Genomic DNA, 14,242 nt, shown 5'->3' on the forward strand with positions numbered 1-14,242 from the left:
TGGTGCCCGAGGAAATAGCTATCCTTCGGACACGGTACAACCTCCTCCCTCCCCCCCCCCCCTCCCAGCCACCGCCCCTCCAAAAATTTTGCCTCTAGCCTGGAGAACAGACACAGTATCAAAACGAAATAACACAGCAACAGGTATGAGGCAACAGCAATGCCGCACATATACAAAGACAACTGCTGTTGTTCATAAGATAATTAATCTGGGTAACGTCTCTCCTGTATTGCTTAGCAATTGAAAGCTCTTTAGTCAACCAGCAGAGTAACCGGAATAACAAACAGCACCAGTTCTAAGGAGCTCTTACATGTGGCATGAGCTTATCCATTAACTTAGTCTCCATTCTATTCATCTTGCCAAAGTTCCTACGATATACTCGATTCCTAACCTTTGACAGATTCGAATGTGTCCGTTTGTTGTAACTGAGTCTCTGCTCCTAGGCTTCCCAGTGGATCTCTCGCCTGGAAACAGACCTATAGACCACAAATTAGCTAACGGAGAATTAGTTTTAAAGAGAAAAATTAATGCTGCTGGAGCTTTATATCTCTCATGAGCAAGGGTAAAAAAAAGAGTAAATTAGCCACCCCAGAGTTGGATCCTACGTAGCGTTATCAGAGTGATGATAAGCAATCAAAGCTGCTTTTAGGATACGATTTGCTCTCCATGCAAACGAAGGATTTGAGTAATTAGGTGTAATTCTGGAATGTCTAATTCCTAAAGCAAACAAAATCTCCGTATATACTCGAAAGAGAAAAGTCGTGGCATTGTAAGAAATCAATATCCGGAAAGGACCAAATGTACCAAAATCTTCAAAAAAAAAAAAAAAAAAAAGTTTCAAATGGATCTAAGCACTATGGGAGTAACATCTGAGGTCAGCAGTCCCCTATACTTAGAACTATTTAAACCTAACTAAGGACATCACACCTGCGACCGTAGCAGCAGCAGCGCGGTTCCGGAATGAAGCACCTAGAACCGCTCGGCCGGCACCAAAATCTTACATAACCAGTATAGAGCAGATTGTGTGGTGACGGACCCAGTAGCAAATAACCAAGAGAACCTCGAAAAGGTATCCTTCGTATTCCTGACCTTGGAAAAGGACTTACAAAATCAGTATCAATATACATTTCCCTGTGGTGACCCATCGGCTTACAATATAGAGCACCAAGCTTGGTCAGTCTTCTGAGTGGTTTGATGTGGCCCTCCACGAATTCCTCTCCTGTGTCAACCTCTTCATCTCAGAGTAGCACTTGCAACCTACGTCCTCAGTTATCTCCTGGATGTATTCCAATGACTGTCTTTCTTTACAGTTTTTGCCCTCTACAGCTCCCTCTAGTACCATAGAAGTCATTCCCTGATGTCTTCATAGATATACTATCATCCTGTCCCTTCTCCTTGTCAGTGTTTCCCACATATTCATATCCTCTCCGATTCTGTGTAGAGCCTCCTCATTCATTACCTTATCGGTCCACATAATTTTCAGCATTCGTTTGTAGCACCGCATCTCCAAGTCCCTTGTGTCCTGGTGTTCCCACATTCTATGTTTCACTACCATACAATTCTGTACTCCGAACATAAATTCTCAGAAATTTCTTCCTCGAATTAAGGCCTATGTTTGACAGTAGTAGACTTCTCTTGACCAGGAATGCCCTTTGTGCCAGTGTTTGTCTGCTTTTGATGTCCTCCTTGGTCCGTCCGTCACTGGTTGCTTTGCTGCCTAGGTAGAATAATTCCTTAACTTCATTTACTTCGTGTCCATCAGTCCTGATGTTAAGTTCCTCACTGTTCCTTTTTCTACTATTTCTCATTAATTTCGTCTTTATTCGATTTACTCTCAATCCATATTCTGTACTCATTAGACAGTCATAGAGCAGATTACACACGCTCGAACCATCGTCTGAATATCCCCGGCCACACTCTTCCATATGTGCTCTTTTCGGATTTTGACCCGAGTTTTAAATCGCCCCCTTAAAACTCCCTTCCCCCCAAACGTCCTCCCTTCCGACAACATGAGCCTTACCTTTCTGATCACCATTATCCTAGGGCTACTACGCCGGTACGTTTGCTGTTAAAGAATCCCTTCCTTATCTAACATCGGCTGAGCGTTTTCCCTTTTCATTCTTCTGTTTAATTTCCCACAATGAATCATCATTATTCTGATATTTACCAATCCCATCAAACAGCGCTATAAAATAACCCAAAATAAACTCCTGGAAATTGAAATAAGAACACCGTGAATTCATTGTCCCAGGAAGGGGAAACTTTATTGACACATTCCTGGGGTCAGATACATCACATGATCACACTGACAGAACCACAGGCACATAGACACAGGCAACAGAGCATGCACAATGTCGGCACTAGTACAGTGTATATCCACCTTTCGCAGCAATGCAGGCTGCTATTCTCCCATGGAGACGATTGTAGAGATGCTGGATGTAGTCCTGTGGAACGGCTTGCCATGCCATTTCCACCTGGCGCCTCAGTTGGACCAGCGTTCGTGCTGGACGTGCAGACCGCGTGAGACGACGCTTCATCCAGTCCCAAACATGCTCAATGGGGGACAGATCCGGAGATCTTGCTGGCCAGGGTAGTTGACGTACACCTTCTAGAGCACGTTGGGTGACACGGGATACATGCGGACGTGCATTGTCCTGTTGGAACAGCAAGTTCCCTTGCCGGTCTAGGATTGGTAGAACGATGGGTTCGATGACGGTTTGGATGTACCATGCACTATTCAGTGTCCCCTCGACGATCACCAGTGGTGTACGGCCAGTGTAGGAGATCGCTCCCCACACCATGATGCCGGGTGTTGGCCCTGTGTGCCTCGGTCGTATGCAGTCCTAATTGTGGCGCTCACCTGCACGGCGCCAAACACGCATACGACCATCATTGGCACCAAGGCAGAAGCGACTCTCATCGCTGAAGACGACACGTCTCCATTCGTCCCTCTATTCACGCCTGTCGCGACACCACTGGAGGCGGGCTGCACGATGTTGGGGCGTGAGCGGAAGACGGCCTAACGGTGTGCGGGACCGTAGCCCAGCTTCATGGAGACGGTTGCGAATGGTCCTCGCCGATACCCCAGGAGCAACAGTGTCCCTAATTTGCTGGGAAGTGGCGGTGCGGTCCTCTACGGCACTGCGTAGGATCCTACGGTCTTGGCGTGCATCCGTGCGTCGCTGCGGTCCGGTCCCAGGTCGACGGGCACGTGCACCTTCCGCCGACCACTGGCGACAACATCGATGTACTGTGGAGACCTCACGCCCCACGTGTTGAGCAATTCGGCGGTACGTCCACCCGGCCTCCCGCATGCCCACTATACGCCCTCGCTCAAAGTCCGTCAACTGCACATACGGTTCACGTCCACGCTGTCGCGGCATGCTACCAGTGTTAAAGACTGCGATGGAGCTCCGTATGCCACGGCAAACTGGCTGACACTGACGGCGGCGGTGCACAAATGCTGCGCAGCTAGCGCCATTCGACGGCCAACACCACGGTTCCTGGTGTGTCCGCTGTGCCGTGCGTGTGATCATTGCTTGTACAGCCCTCTCGCAGTGTCCGGAGCAAGTATGGTGGTCTGACACACCGGTGTCAATGTGTTCTTTTTTCCATTTCCAGGAGTGTAAAATTAATTTCCCACTCACTAACATCAATTTACTATCACGTTCTCAGCAATATTGTCAATTCCCTTCACATATCTAAATTGAAAGTGAATGCTGAAGTGCGCACGGCCTACCTGGCGATGCGCTCAGTATGTCTCCTGCGCGCCAGCTACCAGGTTGAAGCTTGCTAACAAGGAGGATCTATGTTGCAGATGAATCTTAAATTCTCCAGGGCGAACATAATCAATAACGCTTCCAGTTCATACATGGAATATTTCTTTTCCAAAGGCGTCAGCCACCTAGAAAAATACTATACTGTCACTGTTGCTTTAGGATTTTCCTGAGGTAGAACCACTGCCACGCCACCCACTGAAGGATTCATTTGTACAACGAACTGCTTATCGAATTCAGGTACAGCCAGCAAACTGGTGCCTCGAAAGTGGCTTACTGGGATTTGCCACCCTGAAACTGGCAACACTTCTTGAGGTACTCGTTCAGTGGGTTGGCTAGTTAATAAGAACGGGCCATGTATTTTCTAAAGAAATCCAGCATTCCAACGAACCTAGGTATTTCCTAATAATTCCGAGAGGGTGGACACTCTCTGGTAGTTTTGGTACACTCCGGGTCAACTCTAACCTACCACTGATACACTGTATGTCCAAGGAATGACTTATCCGTGAATCCGATCCTTGACTTGTCAGCTTCAACTTTTAAACCCGAATTCCTAAGGAGTTAACACACCTCCCTCAAATGCTCCACATGTTCCTGTCAATATCTGCTAAAAGTCATTATATCGTCCTTATTATGGTGTACAAATTTAAACGTAACCTAAGAAAATAGTATATCCTACAGCTGAGACAAAACCACCGGTGCCGGTAGCCAGATCGAATGGCTCGTTGTTAAACTCACACAAATTCGAATCCGTAGCTATTACCGCAATACACTTCTTCGTGTCGCGTGATTCGATAATATGCCTGATTCAAGTCCGAGGTGATAAGAACCAGGGACCCAAAAAACCAACCAAGGAAAGTACGTAAATCAAACAATAGAACAGGGGGCGATCTTCTCGTTAAATTCGTTATATGATTCGTAACATAGAATGTTACCTAATATTATTTATTCAGTCTCTCTCTACTGGATACCTCCCCCTTGACATGCCCATCTTCATCTAGAATTTTAAGAATCTACCTGTACGGACAGAGGACGTGGACAAGTACTAGGCAGTTGCAGATCGGCAACCACTTAAACACTCTCTGATGTTCGGACGGCCTACTGTCAGGCGGAAGACCAGCACAGTAGTGCTCAATGAGCAGCAGTGTAGCCTGCCTGCAGGCGCCTGGTACTCTCATCATGTGTTGTATATGTACAGGTAGACTTTTGAAGCTCCTAATAAAGGTCAGGTGATGGCGCCTAGGGGTTTACCGATCTCCTTAAAGGACCCTTTATTACTTTGTTAACGCGTCAGTGTTTCATCCTCCCATGATTAAGCGACTGGAGGACACAAAATATTACTAAAAAGCATAATCTCGTAGCTTCCTTGGGTCACATTCAAATTGTTTTGAACGGTGTCAAGTGGTTCCAGCACGTACTTGAGAGCAAAAACTGCACTCCGAATGGGTGCAATCGGAACCGATCGGGATGCCTCTCCATGATGTCCTTAGAGAATGCTTGAAACGAGCAAGGGTGTCAGCATTGTCAGAGGTAGTAAATAACGTCTTGGTTTTGCTCACTGCACTGCTGACTGTCGTTTTCGAACGTGAAATGTGTGTGAACTTACACCCAAGGGAAAGGGGTGCATTCATTGATGCCGCTTATGCCACACCCTGCTGCCTTTTTGTGCCAATTCTTAGTGGCGGTATGTCTGGTATTGTTATTTCGTTCATTTGTGGCCTCCATCGCAGAGGCTTCAAAATGAGGCATGACACGTGGGTAAGAGTGCGTGTGACGTGGGGGGGTGGGGGGGAGTGGGTGTGTGTGGGGGTGTGGGGGTGTGGGGGTGTGGGGGTGTGGGGGGGTGTGTGGGGGTGGTGTAGTGTGTGTGGGGGGATGTGGGGGGGGTGTGGGGGGGTGTGGGGGGGTGTAGTGTGTGTGGGGGTGTGTGGGGGGGTGTAGTGTGTGTGGGGGGTGTGGGGGTGTGGGGGGGGGTAGTGTGTGTGGGGGGGGGTGGGGGTGTGGGGGTGTGTGTGGGGGGGGTGTAGTGTGTGTGGGGGGGTGTGGGGGTGTGGGGGTGTGGGGGGGTGTAGTGTGGGGGGGGCTGTGTTTGTCCTTATGATAATTTAGGTTAAGTGTGTGTAAGATTCCAAACACATTTATAAAAATAAAGTGCTGACGAAGATGACCGATTAATGTTGCCTTCATGGCTCCTGGAAGCCTTCGTGAGTTCAAAATGATCCCTTTTGTCTATGTAGTGCTCCAGCTCCCTTACAACGTGTGATGGACAACCTGCTTTGGCAGCTTAAATAGACGACGTGTCTTCGCGATCTGGATAACACTTTGAACTGTCTTGAAGACATTGGAAGAAAAACCGAGTTGAACAGTGTTCAGACTGTATGCCTGTGCCTCAAACTGAGAAAGCACCTCTTAATCACTCAAGAAATAATCTTTGGGGACCAAGTGGATGGCGATGGAGTCGGTCCCAGTCGACAGGCGATAAGAACTGCCACAAAATTTCAGACTCCTCGGCACAAAAAAATGGTTGAAATGGCTCTGAGCACTATGGGTCTTAACATCTTAGGTCATCAGTCCCCTAGAACGTAGAACTACTTAAACGTAACTAACCTAAGGACATCACACACATCCATGCCCGAGGCAGGATTCGAACCTGCGACCGTAGCGGTCTTGCGGTTCCAGACTGCAGCGCCACTTCGGCCGGCTGTCCGGAAATGTGATAGCGAATGCTTCTAGAGTATATTCCAAAAGTGTGCATTCAACAGTATCTGACCTTACTTATTTGGCAGATCGTTCACAGCTGTGATAGACCACCATTCTCTCTGCTAGCTAACTAGCTTGAAGGATCAATAGGGACACCTGGTGGGACTGAAACTAATGCTTCAGGAACACAACGTCACAATAGTGCACAAAAGGAGCACCAAACGCAAGGACACCTTTCAAGGAATCATTTGGCAGAAAACAGCTCGGATGAGCTGTCATTGCTGCGTTAAATGACATTGCTGCTAAAGAGAGGGAAGGTCCAGCACTGCTGAAAACTATTAAAGCCTTGAAAGAGGAGGAATAGAGGACAATTCCAGTTAATTAAGAGTACTGTGTAAGAAGAACTATGATACAGAGCGGCAGAAATGGCTGCTCCCACTTTGTTCATCTACAATCAGCTGTGTGAAGTATTTCCACGATACTTTAGCATCTCGCCATTCGTGTCTCGGGAAAACTCAAGACAGAATCAGGTGCAGGTACCACTGGTCAGGTCTCTACCGATCCGTTAGGCATTATTTAAACCACTGTTAGGAATGACAACGACAGGAGCAGGTGCTGCAGTTACCTCTGCGGCGTCTGGTACCAACCCCGTATGAAGAAGCACCATTCCACCGAAATGGAGGTCTCCATTGTCGATAAACGGGAACTGATGGACCGTGGTCTGCACTGACTACCTGATCCACTATATCGTTACCAAAGTTGTACCGATTGCCAAAACTCCAGAGACTTCGCATTTCCGTGTAGAAGACATCATTTTGAAAATTTGGAAATGTGTGGCAAGGTCTTATAGGAGCAAACTGCTGAGATCATCGGTCCCTAAGCTTACGCACTACTTAATCTATCTTAAACTAACTTACGCTGAGGACGCCATACACACCCATGTCTGAGGGAGGACTCGAACCTCCGAGCCGCCGCGGTGGTCTCGCGGTTCTAGGCGCGCAGTCCGGAACCGTGCGACTGCTCCGGTCGCAGGTAGAATCCTGCCTCGGGCATGGATGTGTGTGATGTCGTTAGGTTAGTTAGGTTTAAGTAGTTCTAAGTTCTAGGGGACTAATGACCACAGCAGTTGAGTCCCGTAGTGCTCAGAGCCATTTGAACCATTTTTTTCGAACCTCCGACGGGGCAGCCGTGCGTACCGTGACGAGACGCCTCAAACCACGTGGCTACCCCGTGCGGCACCATCATTTTGAAGCATGGAGGATCCAAGGTGGTGATCTCTAATTGTGGGGAAGCTTTCCTGTCGAAACTGGTATCAGAGGTAATTTTCACATTGCGATATCATTCGCCGGAAGACAGATGCCTAAATACCACAGATGAGTGGTCTCACAGAAATAAGACATAGAAAGACTTGCTTTCGATGTATGTTTGTCGAATAGACAGATTGGGACCCAGTACTGGCCATCGTGACATTCGCATACAACAATGCGAAGCAAAACACTACAGTCTCCAAACCATTCTTTCTGTTCCGAGGTGACGAGGCCGAAACGAAGATGGGTGTATTGTTCTCGTTTCATTCATCTTCAGGATGAGTGTATGAAACACCTCATCACTACAACCATAGAAGCAGGGCAGTTTGTTCGCTAATGGATCCTGGATGTCCAGAAGAAAGACGGAGATTTGGCCAATTACACAAACAAAATAGACTTGGTATGGAGTTCTATGCATGTACAGAAAGTGAGGCTATCGAAATTTTAATAAAGCGTTAGTTTGTGGCATACCGTATCCTGCAGCGCTTGTCGGACGTCACTTACGGTGGCGATGATTATGACCCTCCATCAGGAAGACAAAAATGGGGATATGTCGTCCATGACCTCTGTATGAAGCCCTAGGCGGTCCTGATGCGCAGATCGATGATTGGAGGTCCAAGACCCACTCGAATATCACGATGCTCATGATAGTGAAGAGGACGTGACAATTCGCCTAGAACAGGAGGAACTGTCAGTGTTGTCATTCGGAGGACCAATAGTCGGCTCCAATGAGAACTTCTAAAAAAGCACATCACTGTTTCTCCAGGAAAGGTACACTGTCGCTGTCTGAGGGGCACTCACTGTGGTGTGGTGGCAGTCGCTTGCGGCAGCATGTCGTCAGTTCAAATCTGACCACCAGCTCTTGTCAATTGTTCTTTTGTATTTATCATTCCTGAAAGTGATGAAATATGTTTGTATATGTTGGAATATTAGACGTGTTTAAATACCGCATTGTGGGATGTTCGAAGTTTGTACAAACAGCTACACTCTTTCGTGCAGGAGGTCAGTCCTGTTCCGGCTGCTCGTTTGTGTCCATTATAAAATTACTTAGAGTGATACCTTCTTTTCCGATTTAGTCTCGATTCGGGTTATGACGCTACAATATTTTCATATTGTGTTTTGGCAGTTGGACATAAAAAGTTTAGTGGGTATATTCTGTAACATTTAATTTTTTGTGGAGAAAATCATTAGCTAGAGAAATTTTGATGTTTCGTTCACTGGAACGAACTTTTAATATAATTTCGACTTGCTGATTGGGTGTGATATCCTGCTGGTGCTTTCCAAACTACTTAAATTTTCAGCATTGCCAAAATAAATGGCATAATTTTGAAAAAGGCGAGGTATGTTAAATACAAGAAAAATATTATCTGATCTGTTTCAGTAACACTGGTATAGAAAATATGTTTACGAATTTAATGTGTGTCTACCCCTTATTGGAGATCGGAAAATGACAGCAAAGTACTGTTGAAACCGGTCCTCGATTCACAATAAATACACTGGTGTCCAAAATTAAAGCAACAAACCGCTATTTCCCCGTCCACTGTCTAATTCACGATATAATCGTACTGATTGTCAACAGATGTCCGTACGATCGTGTTCGGCACGGAGGATGCAATTTTGGCCAACTGAAAACCAGGCCAGCGATGACGTCAGGGCACATATCATACGGATTAGTATTTGGCACGTAGTCCCGTCTCTGTAGTCAGACAGTGTCGTATGGCACAGAGAAATCGTCTGCCAGACTCTCTGGTGGGGAGGGCCATAAGAAGAATGGAAGCAGGACAATAGCAAACTGATGTGGCCCGATGGCTTAATGTGAATCGTTCTGTTATTTCTCGACTGTGACGACCGATTATAGAGTTCGTAACTGTATCCCGAAGACCAGAACAGAACCGACCACTTCTGACATCAGAGAGAAAGGACCGTAGTTTGGCTGTTAAGCGCATTACGGTACCGGCCACTCGCATCTGACCTCGCAGTATCCACCAGACGTGTCGTATCGAGGCAAGAGGCGTACAGAAGGCTTCCGCAGGGTGTTCTTAAATGTCAGAGAGCTGCTGGATGTGTATCTCTGACGCGTCTTCACAAAAGGGAACGTCTAGAGGGGTGTCGCCAACGTGCCACCTCGACATTCGAGCTGTACGCCAATGTTCTTTTCACAGATGAGTCTCGATTTTGTTTGGAGGGAACATGGAACACGATTTCGGGACCCGAACATTACCTTAATGGTGTGGGCAGGGATTACGTTGAACGCTGGAACGCCTGCTCATGAAATTGTACAAGTGAATTGGCAGTTTTTAATTGGTGTCAGGTATCGAGACGATATCTTCGGACCTAATGTGCGGTTGTTGCGAGGTGCTGTGGGCCGAGACTTCGGGTTGATGGACGATACTGCTCGACCTCATACAGCACAGGTGGTCGATGTTTTCTCGGAAACGGAAGATATTGTACGCATGGCGTGGCCTGCTCGCTCTTCCTCTTCGAATCCCGTCGAGCATGTCTGTGACGCACTAGGAACACAGGTAGCATCACGACAGCATGCACCAACCACTTTCCAAGACTCGCGCGACCAGCCCTGCAGGAAGATTGCGCGTTATTGCCTTAACATGAAATTGATGACATCATTCACACAGTGCACGACCGTTGTCAGCCCTGTATTGCTGTCAGATTTGGTCACACCCCATTCTGAACACATTAACCAGTTGTCGGAATGTGTGTTCAAATCCGTTAAATTGGAAAAAAGGAAGAACATTTTTGTCTACTGTTACGTATGTTGCAGTTGTTTTGTTCTGTATACTTTACATTGTTTCTGCTTTACTATCACCTTTTATATTATTTTGTGGGAAAATAAACGCTACCTTGCCAAATACCCGTTTGTTGCTTTACTTTTGGACACCAGTATATACAGGGTGAGTCACCTAACATTACCGCTGGATATATTTCGTAAACCACATCAAATACTGACGAATCGATTCCACAGACCGAACGTGAGGAGAGGGGCTAGTGTAATTGGTTAATACAAACCATAAAAAATGCACGGAAGTATGTTTTTAACACAAACCTACGTTTTTTTAAATGGAACCCCGTTAGTTTTGTTAGCACATCTGAACATATAAACAAATACGTAATCAGTGTCGTTTGTTGCATTGTAAAATGTTAATTACATCCGGAGATATTGTAACCTAAAGTTGACGCTTGAGTACCACTCCTCCGCTGTTCGATCTTGTGTATCGGAGAGCACCGAATTACGTAGGGATCCAAAGGGAACGGTGATGGACCTTAGGTGTAGAAGAGACTGGAATAGCACATTACGTCCACATGCTAACACCTTTTTATTGGTCTTTTTCACTGATGCACATGTACATTACCATGAGGGGTGAGGTACACGTACACACGTGGTTTCCGTTTTCAATTACGGAGTGGAATAGAGTGTGTCCCGACATGTCAGGCCAATAGATGTTCAATGTGGTGGCCATCATTTGCTGCACACAATTGCAATCTCTGGCGTAATGAATGTCGTACACGCCGCAGTATATCTGGTGTAATGTCGCCGCAGGCTGCCACAATACGTTGTTTCATATCCTCTGGGGTTGTAGGCACATCACGGTACACATTCTCCTTTAACGTACCCCACAGAAAGAAGTCCAGAGGTGTAAGATCAGGAGAACGGGCTGGCCAATTTATGCGTCCTCCACGTCCTATGAAACGCCCGTCGAACATCCTGTCAAGGGTCAGCCTAGTGTTAATTGGGGAATGTGCAGGTGCACCATCATGCTGATACCACATACGTCGACGCGTTTCCAGTGGGACATTTTCGAGCAACGTTGGCAGATCATTCTGTAGAAACGCGATGTATGTTGCAGTGCTCTCCGATACACACAATCGAACAGCGGAGGAGTGGTACTCATGCGTCAACTTTACGTTACAATATCTCCGGATGTAATTAACATTTTACAATGCAACAAACGGCACTGATTACGTATTTGTTTATATGTTCAGATGTGCTAACAAAACTAACGTGGTTCCATTTAAAAAAAAACGTAGGTTTGTGTTAAAAACATACTTCCGTGCATTTTTGTATGCTTTGTATTAAACAATAACACTAGCACCTCTCCTCACGTTCGGTCTGTGGAATCGATTCGTCAGTATTTGATGTGGTTTACGAAATGTATCCAGCGGTAACGTTAGGTGACTCACCCTGTATAAAAGCGAGTTTATCTCTGAAGTACTTCTTGAAATATTGAAATCTGCAGATCCCCCCTCATCAGAATGTCTGTAATGTGTAGTGTTTTTTGTCAAAAAAACAATAGATCTTGCTCCGCAACGTGTCAGGTATTCTCTCTCTCTCTCTCTCTCTCTCTCTCTCTCTCTCTCTCTCTCTCTCTCTCTCTCTCTCTCTCTCTCTCTCTCTCGTTGCCGGCCGGAGTGGCCGAGCGGTTCTAGGCGCTTCAGTCTGGAACCGCACGACCGCTACGGTCGCAGGTTCGAATCCTGCTTCGGGCATGGATGCGTGTGATGTCCTTAGGTTAGTTAGGTTTAAGTAGTTCTACGTTCTAGGGGACTGATGACCTAAGATGTTAAGTCCCATAGTGCTCAGAGCCATTTGAACCATTTTTTTGAACCATCTCTCTCGTTAAATGCTTTCTTTTCTTTTGGTTTAATTTCTTGTAGAGATAGGCGATTCTGTTATGGTATAAGGTTAACATCTATTTAAAACTTCCTAGTAGATTAAAATTGATTGCCGGAGCAAGACGCGAACCTGGAACCTTGCCTTTACGCTATCATAACTACACTCCTGGAAATGGAAAAAAGAACACATTGACACCGGTGTGTCAGACCCACCATACTTGCTCCGGACACTGCGAGAGGGCTGTACAAGCAATGATCAGACGCACGGCACAGCGGACACACCAGGAACCGCGGTGTTGGCCCTCGAATGGCGCTAGCTGCGCAGCATTTGTGCACCGCCGCCGTCAGTGTCAGCCAGTTTGCCGTGGCATACGGAGCTCCATCGCAGTCTTTAACACTGGTAGCATGCCGCGACAGCGTGGACGTGAACCGTATGTGCAGTTGACGGACTTTGAGCGAGGGCGTATAGTGGGCATGCGGGAGGCCGGGTGGACGTACCGCCGAATTGCTCAACACGTGGGGCGTGAGGTCTCCACAGTACATCGATGTTGTCGCCAGTGGTCGGCGGAAGGTGCACGTGCCCGTCGACCTGGGACCGGACCGCAGCGACGCACGGATGCACGCCAAGACCGTAGGATCCTACGCAGTGCCGTAGGGGACCGCACCGCCACTTCCCAGCAAATTAGGGACACTGTTGCTCTTGGGGTATCGGCGAGGACCATTCGCAACCGTCTCCATGAAGCTGGGCTACGGTCCCGCACACCGTTAGGCCGTCTTCCGCTCACGCCCCAACATCGTGCAGCCCGCCTCCAGTGGTGTCGCGACAGGCGTGAATGGAGGGACGAATGGAGACGTGTCGTCTTCAGCGATGAGAGTCGCTTCTGCCTTGGTGCCAATGATGGTCGTATGCGTGTTTGGCGCTGTGCAGGTGAGCGCCACAATCAGGACTGCATACGACCGAGGCACACAGGGCCAACACCCGGCATCATGGTGTGGGGAGCGATCTCCTACACTGGCCGTACACCACTGGTGATCGTCGAGGGGACACTGAATAGTGCACGGTACATCCAAACCGTCATCGAACCCATCGTTCTACCATTCCTAGACCGGCAAGGGAACTTGCTGTTCCAACAGGACAATGCACGTCCGCATGTATCCCGTGCCACCCAACGTGCTCTAGAAGGTGTAAGTCAACTACCCTGGCCAGCAAGATCTCCGGATCTGTCCCCCTTTGAGCATGTTTGGGACTGGATGAAGCGTCGTCTCACGCGGTCTGCACGTCCAGCACGAACGCTGGTCCAACTGAGGCGCCAGGTGGAAATGGCATGGCAAGCCGTTCCACAGGACTACATCCAGCATCTCTACGATCGTCTCCATGGGAGAATAGCAGCCTGCATTGCCGCGAAAGGTGGATATACACTGTACTAGTGCCGACATTGTGCATGCTCTGTTGCCTGTGTCTATGTGCCTGTGGTTCTGTCAGTGTGATCATGTGATGTATCTGACCCCAGGAATGTGTCAATAAAGTTTCCCCTTCCTGGGACAATGAATTCACGGTGTTCTTATTTCAATTTCCAGGAGTGTATATGAGTGAAACTGTCTCCACCAACAGTTTGCCTCTCCAAATACCTCCTCTCCTACCTTCAGAACATTACGAAAGACAGTAGAAAACAGTAGTAGAAGAGGCATTGGCGGAAGTAAGGCTATGGAGGAGTGTAATGCCTTGTTCTTGGCTAGGTCAGTCGTGAAAGGCAAATGTTCTAGGCTGGCTTCCTGGTCCGACATATAATTTTAATCTGTCAGGAAGTTTCGAAACAGAGCAACTCCGCT

The 14,242-nt window shown here is 47.5% G+C and overlaps 1 protein-coding gene across 6 annotated transcripts in view; it reads left to right on the plus strand.

The window, feature by feature from the left end:
* Positions 1-14,242, plus strand: part of LOC126458609 (UDP-glucosyltransferase 2-like) — a 622,880-nt gene that overhangs the window by 427,574 nt on the left and 181,064 nt on the right. The gene's annotated exons all lie outside the window — the stretch shown is intronic.

Source organism: Schistocerca serialis, chromosome 2 (assembly GCF_023864345.2).
Source record: "Schistocerca serialis cubense isolate TAMUIC-IGC-003099 chromosome 2, iqSchSeri2.2, whole genome shotgun sequence".
NCBI classification, from domain to species: domain Eukaryota; kingdom Metazoa; phylum Arthropoda; class Insecta; order Orthoptera; family Acrididae; genus Schistocerca; species Schistocerca serialis.